Below are 13,119 nucleotides of genomic sequence, written 5' to 3'. Positions count from 1 at the left end.
TTATAGGTTTATGTATTTCACCAAATTTGGGAAGTCTTTAGTCATTATTTCTTCGAATGTTTTTCTAGCTCCCTATTCTTTCTCCTCTCAATCTGGGACCAATGATACAAATATAACTTTTGTTATTGTTCCACAGGACCCCGAAGCCCTGTTCATTTTTTTTCCAATCTATTTTCTGTTGTTCAGGTTGAGTAATTTCTATTCACTGTTCTTAAGTGCACTGCTTTTATCTTTTGTCATTTCCACTCTACTGTTGAGCCCATCTGGCCAGTTTTTTTTTTTCAGTTGTATTTTCTTGAATTTAACAGAAAAATAGATAACTAAAGTAAAAGTGAAATCAGTGTTGGCCTTTAATTATTTTTTTCACTCCATGACAAGATAAAGCTATTCCCTCAGTCCCTTTCTCTTCAATATGGGGCATATTAGCGGGGCCCCTTAGAAATTATGATGGGTCCTGAACACTCATTTTTGGAGATAGTCTTGTTCTTTATCATATCAAACATAACAGATCACATATTTTGCAGTAAAAATAATTTTCCTATAAAATATTTAAAAATTTAAAGAAAAACAGCATTGAAGTTTTCATTAACTTAAATTCTTTTCTCATTTTGAGACAATAGCAAACATTCTTGGAGATCCTTGTGGTTTTGTGGTCCTGGACTCTGCACCTGCAGTGCCCAGTGGCTCCAGTGGGTCTGACATCTGGCAGAGCCTTGCAAAATTTCTCTTTCTCTTTCATTAGCCATTATCTCCTTCTGAAGGCTATAGCCTAACATTATACCATGTTTATTTACTTTAGGGGAACTCTGCTGTTTCTCTTCAGGTAGTTTATATCTCTAGGTATTGAGAGAGGTAGATCCTGTGATCCAACTGTATTCAATCATCTTTACCCAAAAGTCTAACATTTTCTTAAAAGGTAGAAATTTCCATCTTTGGTCCTTTCTCAGCGATATGTGTCCAAACCAAGACATTGTTAGTTTTTGGTATTTTAGAATGTGTCTGCCATTCCTTGGTTGTCATTTATCTAGGTAACATTTACTCCCTACACTACTAATTAAGTGTAATTAAATACTAATTAAATTAAATTAATCCTAAATTTTGGCCCGATTTAGTTTGTTACTTTCTTTTTAAATGGCTCAAAATTGCTTCCATCCTTTCAGCCAAGGTTGCTAAAATCTAAAGCATTATTCCTTTTGTTCATCTGCCAAGATGAATGTATTTCAGTCTACTTTTTACTGAAATATGTTAATATATTCAGATCAATGTATATTGCCTTTTTCCACCTTCTATTTTGCATGACAAAGACATCCAAAGCTCAGATCACTGCATTTATTTTCTTTTCATAATACTGCTTCCTAAGATTTTTTGCTGTTTGCTTCATTACCAACCATTTTCTGTTTAATTTGTAATTTGGCATGTTTTAAAAGTTCACACTTTCTATTGCTTTATTCTGACAACCCTATAGTTGCCAAGTTATTTTTTCTTCCCTGATATCTCTGATATTTGATGCTCTTAATAATATTAGTAGAAAAAGCCAATTTGTTGCTATAACAGGGCACGTCACACTGAATGTAATGATTTGTTGAGTGTTCATTCCCGGGAAAGAACTGTGAGTTCCTCTAGCTCAAGGCCCTATTTTGTTGATATTTCTATTCCAAGGGCCTAGAATAGTGCCTGACCTATGGTTCATTTCAGTAATGTTTGCTGAATAATACCTGGAATATTTAAAACATTTTTCTATGGCCTTGTATCTGGAGGTCAAGATTTTGATTTCTTTTTCAGTGTTAGTACATAAAAGGTGTTTATTCATAACTATAGAGATGACATTCTCATTTCTGAAGAGAAGGACCAAATCTACAAGGTTATTGTAGCGTTGATTATAAGGATGGGTAGCTGTCTATTCTTAGGTCTGTATATGTCTGTTTCCTGGATGCACTAACACCAGTGACCACTCCTGGGTGTGCCTCCTTACCTCCACCACTGGGGGTCAGCACAGATAATGAAATCAATCTGTTTGCACCTTGCAGGAACCCTCCACACCAGTTTACTGTACAAAATAACCCCTTGAAAACATTATTAAATCACAAATGGTTGCAATATGCAACCATTTAAGGTTTTAGGATTAATTTTACTAAATCTACAGAAAAATCCCAATATATTACCTTAGGCTATAATTCTATGGCAGAATCTCATCTGTTAAGTGAGGGGTTAATCCTTCCAGCTCTAAGATTGATGGTTTACATGGTTGATCCTCTCTGCCATCCACTCCAGTTTTGTTTTTTAAATTGGAGAGGTAAATAATAGATGGGCAGGTTCACCTTTAGGTCATGAGTGGCTCCCTCCCACAGGGGCTAAAAACTGGACACTACGGTGTCTACTCAGAGCCTGGTAGTAAAAGCTGGTGTAGAGCAAGGTGGTTCCAGAGGCCAGTAGTAACCTACCCTTTCTGCAATAGGGTACCCCTAACAGGGCTAAGCTGTGCAAGAAGTGGTGTCTGTTGGTCTTGTCAAAAATCTCCTTCCCATAGGCTTCCAGGAACTGGGCACTATGCAACCTTTAGGAAGCCAATCTTAAGGCCCTGGCCCTGGACAAGGCACCCAGACAACAGAAAGCAGTCCCTAGCCTGGCCATGGATGGTCTGTGACTCTATTTTCTGAAGCTTAAATCTGGACAACAGGCTGACCAGAGGACTGTGTTTATGAATCTCATGTCAAAACTTTGAAGTGGGAACTGTTCAGGAAATTCTGGTATATGTAATCCTCAGCCCAGTGGTCAACTGTATAAAGGGGCTATTTGCACTTTATCTTGCTCACTGTAATCTTTGATGTCAAAATTACTAACAGCTTTTTGCTTCTGGTCTGCTTCCCTTCCTTCTTCATTTTCCATAAGCAGCTGCCTTCATCCTGCCTCCCAATAGGCTATGGTCGATTTGGGAAAATTTAGCCATGGGAGTGAGGTTTCATAAAAGGACTTTAGACATTCAGATAGAGGAAAGACCAAAGGGACCACCCCCTCAAAGGAAAAACAACAACAACAACAAAAACCTCTTTAATAGGAATTTAGGTTATAATAGAAACATGTTGGAGAATACTTTTTACCTTCAGACAAGTTCTTAAGTGATTGTTGATGAAGTGAGCCTGGGCTGATCGTGTGGTTGTACTTGGAAGGGGCTGGTCCTTTTATTTCTTAGATGTGTCTCTTTATTCTGTTGAGTATTCCAAAAAGCAAAGCCTGAGGCATGGACTTGAGTGGGAGGCATTTATTTGGGAAGTGATTCCAGGAAGCAAGAGTGAGAGAGCACAGGTGAGGCAGGGAAGGAGGAAAAGCCAAGATAAGGGTGTGTTGTTGAGGTGGCTTCTCTGAGCAGTGGGCTTGTTTCTATGAGGGTCTCAAAAGAGGCTCAGGGAAACCTGTCCAGATTTATCTACCTGAAGCAATGGGAGGTTTGAGCACTTGCCCACCTGCTCCTCCTGTCCTGTATTAGTTGAGGTTTCCTCTGAGATGGTTAACTCAGAGATATTTCTCGTCTGCATTTGTGTGCAGGCAAACTCCTACAATATTGGAGATGGTTGTGGGGCAGAAAGTTGAGCTTGAGCTGGAAGTAGCTTGAGCTTATGCCGGCAACACAATGCAAGTCTGTGCTTCCGTGGAACTGTCCACTGGGCTGAGCCTGAAATGAGAAGTGGGCTGAGAGGACATGACACACCGCTGGGCTGAGCAGTAGACTTGGGCAAGTAGGCCCCTGCCTGGACCCTGTGCTTTAGGAGGTGCTTCTCCGGTCTTCCCCTGACTGCACTCCTTCTTATCTGGAGCTTGCACCCTCTCTTCTGGACCACACTCCGGGTAGTCAAGGCCCTGTCCAAATGGCCCTGAGCCTGCAGGGACTCTTCCCGGGATCCATCTTCAAAAGACAGACTGTGTTTGCCCAAAGGATGCCCAGTTACTGCTGTCTGAAGGGAGTGAGGATGTGTGGCTGGAACTTGAATGGGGCTTAAGGAGTCCACATAGGGGATGCAAGGCCACTTAGGTGAGGAATAGGGCTGGGTAAAGGGGAAGGGGATTGGCCCAGGGCTGGGGCCAGCTTTTCTCTCTGTCACCATAGTCCTGTACAGAACACCAAGAGTCTGAAAATTCTAAGTTCAACCTTGGCCTTATAGGTCATTACAATGGTATATTTGTTAAGATTTAAGATAGGAGAGTAGAGTGTGTTTCATTTAACAATTTGTTAGCTTGATTTATAACTCATAATTATCTAGACATAAGGCAAATGTGGGCTGGAAGTCAAGTTCCATCATGTTCCAATTCTTGTGGCCTTGAACTAAGAGAAAGGAATCTTGGAAAATAGGCTTTATAGGCTTGGATGATTTCATAGAATTCCCAAGTTCATTAGCTTCTGTAATGACTCATGGTTGTTACTAAAATAAACTTTATATTTAAAAAACTGGGGATATTATTTAGGTCAGCAATTAGAAGGCACTAGACTCAACATTTCGGTGAACCAAAGGATATGAATGACTAAAAGCTGGAGAATTATTACCTGAGGGTTGAATCTCCAAATAGGACGTGTGAAAATTTTCCTGTTGACTCAGTGCTGGCTGCAGGAGGCGTAGGAGAGCACCAGAACCAATGCTTATCTGGGCGAGAAAGGAATGTGGGAAGCAAAGTGGAAAGAAATGGTCTCTGTTTTAGGCAAAGATGAATCTAACAAGAAGAGAAGAATTTTAGAAGAAAAATAAAAAGATGGATTGTGTGGTTGAAGTCAAGGGGATTGCAGAAACTGAACGGCCAAGAGAAAGAACCAATTTAGCAACGTAAAACTCTGTATCAGAAACTGGACCCATACCTTACACCATATACAAAAAACAACTCAAAATTAGATAAAACTTAAATGCAAGATCTGAAACTGTAAAACTCCCAGAAGAAAACACAGGGGAAAATCTTCTTGACATTGGCCTTAGCAATGATGTTTTGGATATGACAACGCTAAAAGCATAGGCAGCAAAAGCAAACATAGGCAAACATGACCACATCAAACTAAAAGGTTTCTGCACAGCAAGGAAAACAATGACTGAGTGAAAAGGCAACCTACAGGATGGGAGAAAATATTTGCCCACCATATATCAGAGAAGGGGTTAACTTCCAAAATATTAAAGGAACTCGTACCACTCAGTAACAAAAAAATAAAACAAAACAAAATAAAAACAAGCCCAAATAAACCAATTTTAAATGGGCTAAAGACCTGAACAGACATTTCTCCAAAAAAGACACACAAATGACTAACAGGTATATGAAAAGATGCTTAATGTCAGTAATCATCAATGCAAGTCAAAAATCACAATGAGATATAATTTCATACTTACTAAGAAGGTGATCATAAGAAAAAAAGAAGAAAAGATAGCAAGTGTTACTGGGGATGTGGAGAAATTGGAACCTTTGTACACTGCTGGCGGGAATGCAAAATGGTGCCGCTGCTATGGAAAACAGTATGGAGATTCCTTAAAAAATTAAAAATAGAATCACCATATGATCCAGCAATCCCACTCTGGGTATTTACCCAAAGCATTAAAATCAGGATCTTAAAGAGATATTAGCATTCCCATGTTCCTATTCACAGTAGCCCAGATGTGGAAACAATCTAAATACTCAAAACAAATAAATGGATAAATAAAATGTGGTATATCCATACGATGATACATTATTCTGCCTTTAAAAAGAAGGAAATCTTGTAATACGTGACACCATGGATGAACCTTGAAGACATTACGCTAAGTGAAATAAGCCAATCACTAAGGGGCAAATATTACATGATTCCACTTACATGAGGCTTTTAAAATAGTCAAACTCATAGAAGCAGAGATTAGAAAGTAGAATGGTGGTTTCCAGGGGCTCGAAGGGGGGAAATGAGGAGCTATTAATCAACAGGTAGAAAGTTTAAATTATGTGAGATGAACAAATTCTAGAGGTCTGCTGTACAACATTGTGCCTATAGATAATACTTTAAAGTACACTTAAACATCTGTTGGGAGGGTAGATCTCATGTTAAGTGTTCCTACAATAATAGAATTTTTTTAAAAGATTTTATTTTTAGGTAATCTCTATACCCAATGTGGGGCTCGAACTCACAACTGTGAGATCAAGAATCACATGTTCTTCTGGCTGAGCCAGCCTGGTGCCCCACAATAGAATTAAAAAAAAAAAAATCACATCAATGCCATTTCCTTTCACATCGCCAGTGTCTGATATTCTATTTTTTAAAAGATTTTATTTATTTATTTATTTGAGAGAGAGCACATGGGTGTGTGCACAAATGGTGGGGGAGAAGCAGGTTCCCCACTGAGCTGGGAGGCAAACATGGGGCTCAATCCAGGACCCTGGGATCATGACCTGAGCCGAAGGCAGATCCTTAATGACTGAGCCACCCAGGCGCTCCCTTAGTACATTTTTTTAAAGTACTCGTTGAGCACCTACTGTGTGCTCTGTGCTTAGCTAGGCATTAGGGGTACAGGGAACATATGATACAGTCTCTGCCCTCAAGTAACTTCGACTCTAAATAGGAAACAGATACATATATAAATATAACGTGATAGCTAAACTATGGAAAGAGCCCAGACGTCCATCGACAGATGAATGGATAAAGAAGATGTGGTATATACACACAAAAAAATAGACTCCAAATGGTTGAAAGACCTAAATGTGAGACAGGAGTCCATCAAAATCCTAAAGGAGAACACAGGCAGCAACCTCTTCGACCTCAGCCGCAGCAACTTCTTCCTAGAAACATTGCCGAAGGCAAGGGAAGCAAGGGCAAAAATGAACTCTTGGGACTTCATCAAGATAAAAAGCTTTTGCACAGCAAAAGAAACAGTCCACAAAACCAAAAGACAACCGACAGAGTGGGAGAAAATATTTGCAAATGACATATCAGATAAAGGGCTAGTATCCAAAATCTATAAAGAACTTATCAAACTCAACACCCAAAGAACAAATAACCCAATCAAGAAATGGGCAGAAGACATGAACAGACATTTTTCCAAAGAAGACATCCAAATGGCCAACAGACACATGAAAAAGTGCTCAACATCGCTGGGCATCAGGGAAATCCAAATCAAAACCTCAATGAGATACCACCTCACACCAGTCAGAATGGCTAAAATTAACAAGTCAGGAAATGACAGATGTTGGCAGGGATGTGGAAAAAGGGGAACCCTCCTACACTGCTGGTGGGAATGCAAGCTGGTGCAGCCACTCTGGAAAACAGTATGGAGGTTCCTCAAAAAGTTGAAGATAGAGCTACCATACGATCCAGCAATTGCCCTACTGGGTATTTACCTCAAAGATACAAATGTAGGGATCTGAAGGGGTACGTGCACCCCAATGTTTATAGCAGCAATGTCCACAATAGCCAAACTGTGGAAAGAGCCAAATGTCCACCAACAGATGAATGGATAAAGAAGATGTGGTATATATACACAATGGAATATTATGCAGCCATCAAAAGGAATGAGATCTTGCCATTTGCAATGACGTGGATGGAACTGGAGGGTGTTATGCTGAGTGAAATAAGTCAATCAGAGAAAGACATGTATCATATGACCTCACTGATATGAGGAATTCTTAATCTCAGGAAACCAACTGAGGGTTGCTGGAGTGGTGGGGGGGTGGGAAGGATGGGGTGGCGGGGTGATAGACATTGGGGAGGGTATGTGCTATGGTGAGCGCTGTGAATTGTGCAAGACTGTTGAATCACAGATCTGTACCTCTGAAACAAATAATGCAATATATGTTAAGAAAAACAAAAGAAGAAGAAGAAGATAGCAGGAGGGGAAGAATGAAGGGGAGTAAATCGGAGGGGGAGACAAACCATGAGAGACGATGGACTCTGAAAAACAAACTGAGGGTTCTAGAGGGGAGAGGGTGGGGGGATGGGTTAGCCTGGTGATGGGTATTAAAGAGGGCACGTTCTGCGTGGAGCAGTGGGTGTTATGCACAAACAATGAATCATGGAACACTACATCAAAAACTCATGATGTAATATATGGTGATTATCGTAACAAGAAAAAAAGAAAGTAGATTAAGGAGGAGAAAATTAAAAAAAAGAAGATGTGGTATATATATATATACAATGGAATATTACTCAGCCACCAAAAAGAATGAAATCTTGCCATTTGCAACGACGTGGATGGAACAAGAGGGTATTATGCTAAGCGAAATAAGTCAGTTAGAAAAGACAAATGCCATATGATTCCACTCATATGTGGAATTTATGAAACAAAACAGATGAAGATAGGGGAAGGGAAGGAAAAACAAAATAAGATAAAAACAGAGGGAGGCAAACCAGAAGAAGAGATTCTTTTTTTTTTTTTTTAAGATTTTATTTATTTATTTGAGACAGAGAGAATGAGAGAGAGAGAGCACATGAGAGGGGGGAGGGTCAGAGGGAGAAGCAGACTCCCCGCTGAGCGGGGAGCCCGATGCGGGACTCGATCCAGGGACTCCAGGATCATGACCTGAGCCGAAGGCAGTCGCTTAACCAACTGAGCCACCCAGGCGCCCAGAAGAAGAGATTCTTAACTATAGGGAACAAACTGAGGGTTGCTGGAGGGGTGGTGGGTGGGGGGATGGGGTAACTGGGTGATAGGCATTAAGGAGTGGACGTGATGGAATGAGCACTGGGTATTATATGCAACTGATGAATCACTAAATTCTATTCCTGAAACTAATAATAGAGTATATGTTAATGAAATTGAATTTAAAAAGTTTTTAAAAAAAGATGAAACAGATGTTCAAAAAGATCTCTATAATTTTTACTTGGATAATACATTTTTGATCAAACAATATATATGTTTATGTATGAGCAAATAAAACTGATCTTAAAATGCTATTGTCATTTCCTCTGCTATTTTTTGAAGCATAAAACCCCCCAAAATAAAAAAAAACAAAAACTTGATGATGGACTATTGACAGTTAGCAACAATGTTTCAAGGCAACCAATTGACTTGAATAAGTAAATAAGATTCTCAAAGATAAGTGAGTCATAAACCTGCATAGAGCATGGAACCACATTCATGTGTTCAAACTCTAGCTGCAACAAAATTTCGACTTGAAGACTGGGGCATATATAAAAATAATTGTATATTAGGTACATCTGATCTGGAAGACAACAGACTACTTCTATGAACAGTGTGTTATTCTCCACATTCTTCCAAAAAATATCTAAAATCAAACTGCTTAATTAGCTTTTTAATGGTGTGACTTTGAGAAAAAAATATATATTAGAGGTTTCCTAGCACGATACTTATTTTTTCTTTTTCCTAAAAATATGTCAAAATCAGCAAAGTTCTTGGTGGACTCACTTGCATGTAATATTATTATTCTTTTATCTTTCGTTGTTTGCTTTTTGTTGTAACCACAAGGCTAAACTTCATACTATCCCACAATTCTAATAGTTGCTTTCTTATTTCCTTCCCTCCAGGGGGGTTGACTCTCAGGAAAGTAAAAACAGGGGCGCCTGGGTGGCTCAGTCAGTTGAGCGTCCAGCTCTTGACTTCAGCTCAGGGCATTATCTCAGGGTCATGGGATTGAGCCCCATGTTGAGCTCTGTGCTCAGCAGGGAGTCTGCTTCTCCCTCTCCCTCTGCTCCTCACTCTCTCTCTCTCTCTCAAATAAATAAATAAAATCTTAAAAAAAATAAAGTAAAAACAGACAGAATTGAGTTTTCATAGAGCTCCCGGATAAACTGCAAGAAAGACCCAGGCAGAAGAGATACAGTACTGTGGCGTGGGAGACGTGAGAAGACAGGAGGTCAGAGATTTTGCTGGTAATACTTTATAAAAGATGTGCATGGCTAGCTGATGGAAATTTGGCTACAACTTCCAACCAGGAACCTGGGTGTCACTAGGCTGGGGAAGCATGTAGAGAAGCAAAATTTGCCACCCCAAAATGTGTCTATTTGGCATGTGGATGGATGATTTTAAGCTGATTATTTTTTTTTTAAAGATTTTATTTATTTATTCATGAGAGACAGAGAGAGAGGCAGAGGGAGAAGCAGGTTCCCAAGGAGCAGGGAGCCCGATGCGGGACTCGATCCCAGGACCCTGGGATCATGACCTGAGCCGAAGGCAGACGCTTAACCATCTGAGCTACCCAGGCGCCCCAAAGCTGATTATTTTTAAGAACAGAAGGATCAGGAAGAAACTTTGACCTTCCCCCTAACTGCCTAAAAATTTTTGTTTTTTATTTTATTTATTTATTTATTTATTTATTTAGTCTAAAAATATTTAGGTAGAGGACCAGCTGGCTCCGGGAAGGAAGGTACCACCATAGATAACTACAGTATAATATGAACAAGGTATGGTAGACAGGGAGGAACCTAGTGAGGCCTATTTGAGCAAAGGTCTCTCTATGTCGTATTCTTTCTGGATAGCCTAACAAGCATTTGTTTACTAAACATTTGCTCTTTTCATTATTTCTGTGAATTGTCTCCTTCTCTCTGAAACCTCAAACCCCTAGCCCCTACTTCTTAGTCCAGAATGACATATATACCTCATTTTGCCTGCCTTTGGCTATCTCATGTTTATGTGGATTCCTCATATATACATATTCAAATTTGATTTTCCCGTTAATCTGTCTCTGTCAATTTAAATTCTTAGACCAGTCAGAAGAACCTTGTAGGGCATACGAAAAATTTTCCTACCCTAATAAGCACCAAGTCCCACAGTCACAATCATACTAGCTACACAGAAATTTCGCCAGAAAAAAACAAATCTACAAGTCATAGATGCCCTACAACAGATTGATTTTAGTAAATTCCCATCAAACATTTCCCCAGATAGCCCTTAAATGTCACCATGGACACCTTTCATATCAAGGGTCCCATGTCCTCCCTGCCCAAGGTTTCCCACTGCCCCCACTTTTGCCTAGGTGGCCGGATTGCTGCTGCCTCATGGTCACACAGAGTGTGGCATCCCGCGCTGGTGAAGTCAGCTCCCTCCTAGTTCCAGGCTTTCTTGAGTGGACACATGTCTATGCTCAACCAATGAGCAGGGGGAGTCTGAGCAGAAGTCCCTTGTCGATCAGGCTGGTGACATAACTAGCAAGTAGGTCACATCAGGCTGGTTATTTTGCCCTCAGTGGAAATATTTCTCATTTGCCTAGGAGACTGCAAAGTAATAAAGCCCTGGGAGATTCAGAGCATCCAGAGACCTTCCGAGGCAAGTGATAATCACTATTGACTTTCCTGCCACATCCTATTCAGGTGAAGCTCAGTGTTTATGAAGCAGTAGAAAGTCTATGTCCCTTGGGAGTAGCTTTCAATTTTCCAGAGGCAGCACAGGGATGGTGTAGTTTGCTCTTAACAGAAATGACTGGAAGATAAGCAGTGAAGGAACCAGACCCTAAAGGGAAATATGTCTTTGACTGAGTGTCTATCCAGAGCCAACATCTTGAGGAAGGCAAAGAATATGCCCAAGAGGAAAGACAGCTAATTCAGTCCACACAGGAGGCCTTGCTCTCAACTGGGCCCCTCGGGAGGGCAAGACTTCTGTCAAATCTCCTGAGGAGTTGGTAGGAAGGTGTGAGCTTCTAGCCCTAAACTTTCACACGTAGAGCAACTTGCCCCCACCAGCAGAGGGTAAACGAACTTGAATGTAAGTTTGAATGTCTTAGGAGAGTGGGTTGTAAAGGACAATAGTGATCCAGAGGCCAAAGTGTCCTAGAGTCTAAAATGAGCCTACAGCATCTTAAAGTTCACATTTTAATACACAATTTCAGGAAGAAGTCAAACCCGTCTCTCTATGTCAGAATAAGCAAGGGTCTTCCACCAGAGTGTGCTTACCACCTTGTATCTCTCCGCAAAGTGAAGCTTCCCCATTTTCAATCTTCCAGACAAAAGCCCTCCTAATATTATTATTCTATCTTATCCCATTTCATTTTATCTCAATCTCTTCTTCACACCTTGTCTATTTGGTCCCAAGAGGCCTTTGTGTAACTGAACCCCACTTCTGCCCTTTGGGAATTCTAAAACAGACTTCTAGGACTGATTAGTAAGCTGTTGGCATGCCAAACCCTCTCTGTTTGCATCTGGAACATTAATAATTACCTGAGTTTTCCATTCCAATCCTGAAATTATACTTATTCTCCACCTCAAAATGCATTTACCTCTGACTAAATCTTAGCAATCAAAAGGACCTGGTCCAGTGGTACATATGAGGCAGTACCCAAAACACAGGCAGCAAAAGAAAAAAAATCAAAATAAGAAACTTCTTTTTTTTTAAGATTTTATTTATGTATTTGAGAGAGAGAAAGAGAGAGAGCTCGCATGAGCAGCGGGAGGGGCAGAGGGAGAAGCAGACTCCCCACTGAGCAGGGAGCCCAATGCAGGACTTGATCCCAGGACCCTGGGATCATGACCTAAGCCAAAGGCAGACGCTTAACCGACTGAGCCACCCAGGTGCCCCAAAATAAGAAACTTCTGTGTATCGGGGCTCAGTCACTTAAGCATCCGACTCTTGATCTTGGCTCAGGTCTCAATCTTAGGGTCATGAATTGAAACCCCGCAAGGGTTCCATGCTCCATTTTAAGTAGAGCCTACTTAAAACAAAAACAAAAACAAAACAAAATACACTTCTGTGCATCAAAGGACATTATCAACAGAGTGCAAAAAGAATTCATGGAATGTGAGAAATTATTTGCAAATCATCTCTCTGATTAGGGATTAATATCCAGAATATATAAAGAACTTGTACAACTCAACAACAACCAAACAACCAATTAGAAATGGGCAAAGCATTGAATAGACATTTCTCCAAAGAAGATACGCAAATGGCCAAGAAGCACATGAGAAGATGCTTAACATCACTAGCTACCAGGGAAATGTTAATCGAAACCATAATGAGATGCAACTTCACACCCATTAAGATAGCTATTATAAAGAAACCAAACAGAATATAAGTGTTGGAGAGGTTCCCTACACTGCTGGTAGGGATGTGAATTGGTATAGCCGCTGTGGAAAATGATAAGGCAGTCCCTCCAAAAAACTAACAAATGAATGAACAGAGAGAAAGAAGGAAAGAAAGAAGGAAGGAAGGAAGGAAGGAAGGAAGGAAGGAAGGAAGGAAGGAA

General features: G+C 40.3%; 1 long non-coding RNA gene across 1 annotated transcript in view; it reads right to left on the bottom strand.

The window, feature by feature from the left end:
• Positions 1–3,262: 3,262 nt before the first annotated feature.
• LOC112834439 (uncharacterized) overlaps positions 3,263–13,119 on the bottom strand; it is a 13,396-nt gene continuing 3,539 nt past the window's right edge. Inside the window, exon 3 of the long non-coding RNA XR_003210911.2 lies at positions 3,263–3,687. This is a non-coding gene — a long non-coding RNA (uncharacterized lncRNA). The remainder of the gene's footprint in view (positions 3,688–13,119) is intronic.

Source organism: Callorhinus ursinus, unplaced genomic scaffold (genome assembly GCF_003265705.2).
Source record: "Callorhinus ursinus isolate GAN/ISIS: 27379988/994484 unplaced genomic scaffold, GSC_fseal_2.0 scaffold17, whole genome shotgun sequence".
In the NCBI taxonomy this organism is placed as follows: domain Eukaryota; kingdom Metazoa; phylum Chordata; class Mammalia; order Carnivora; family Otariidae; genus Callorhinus; species Callorhinus ursinus.
The sequence above is the reverse complement of the archived record's forward strand: the minus strand, read 5'-3'. Positions and strand labels throughout refer to the sequence as shown.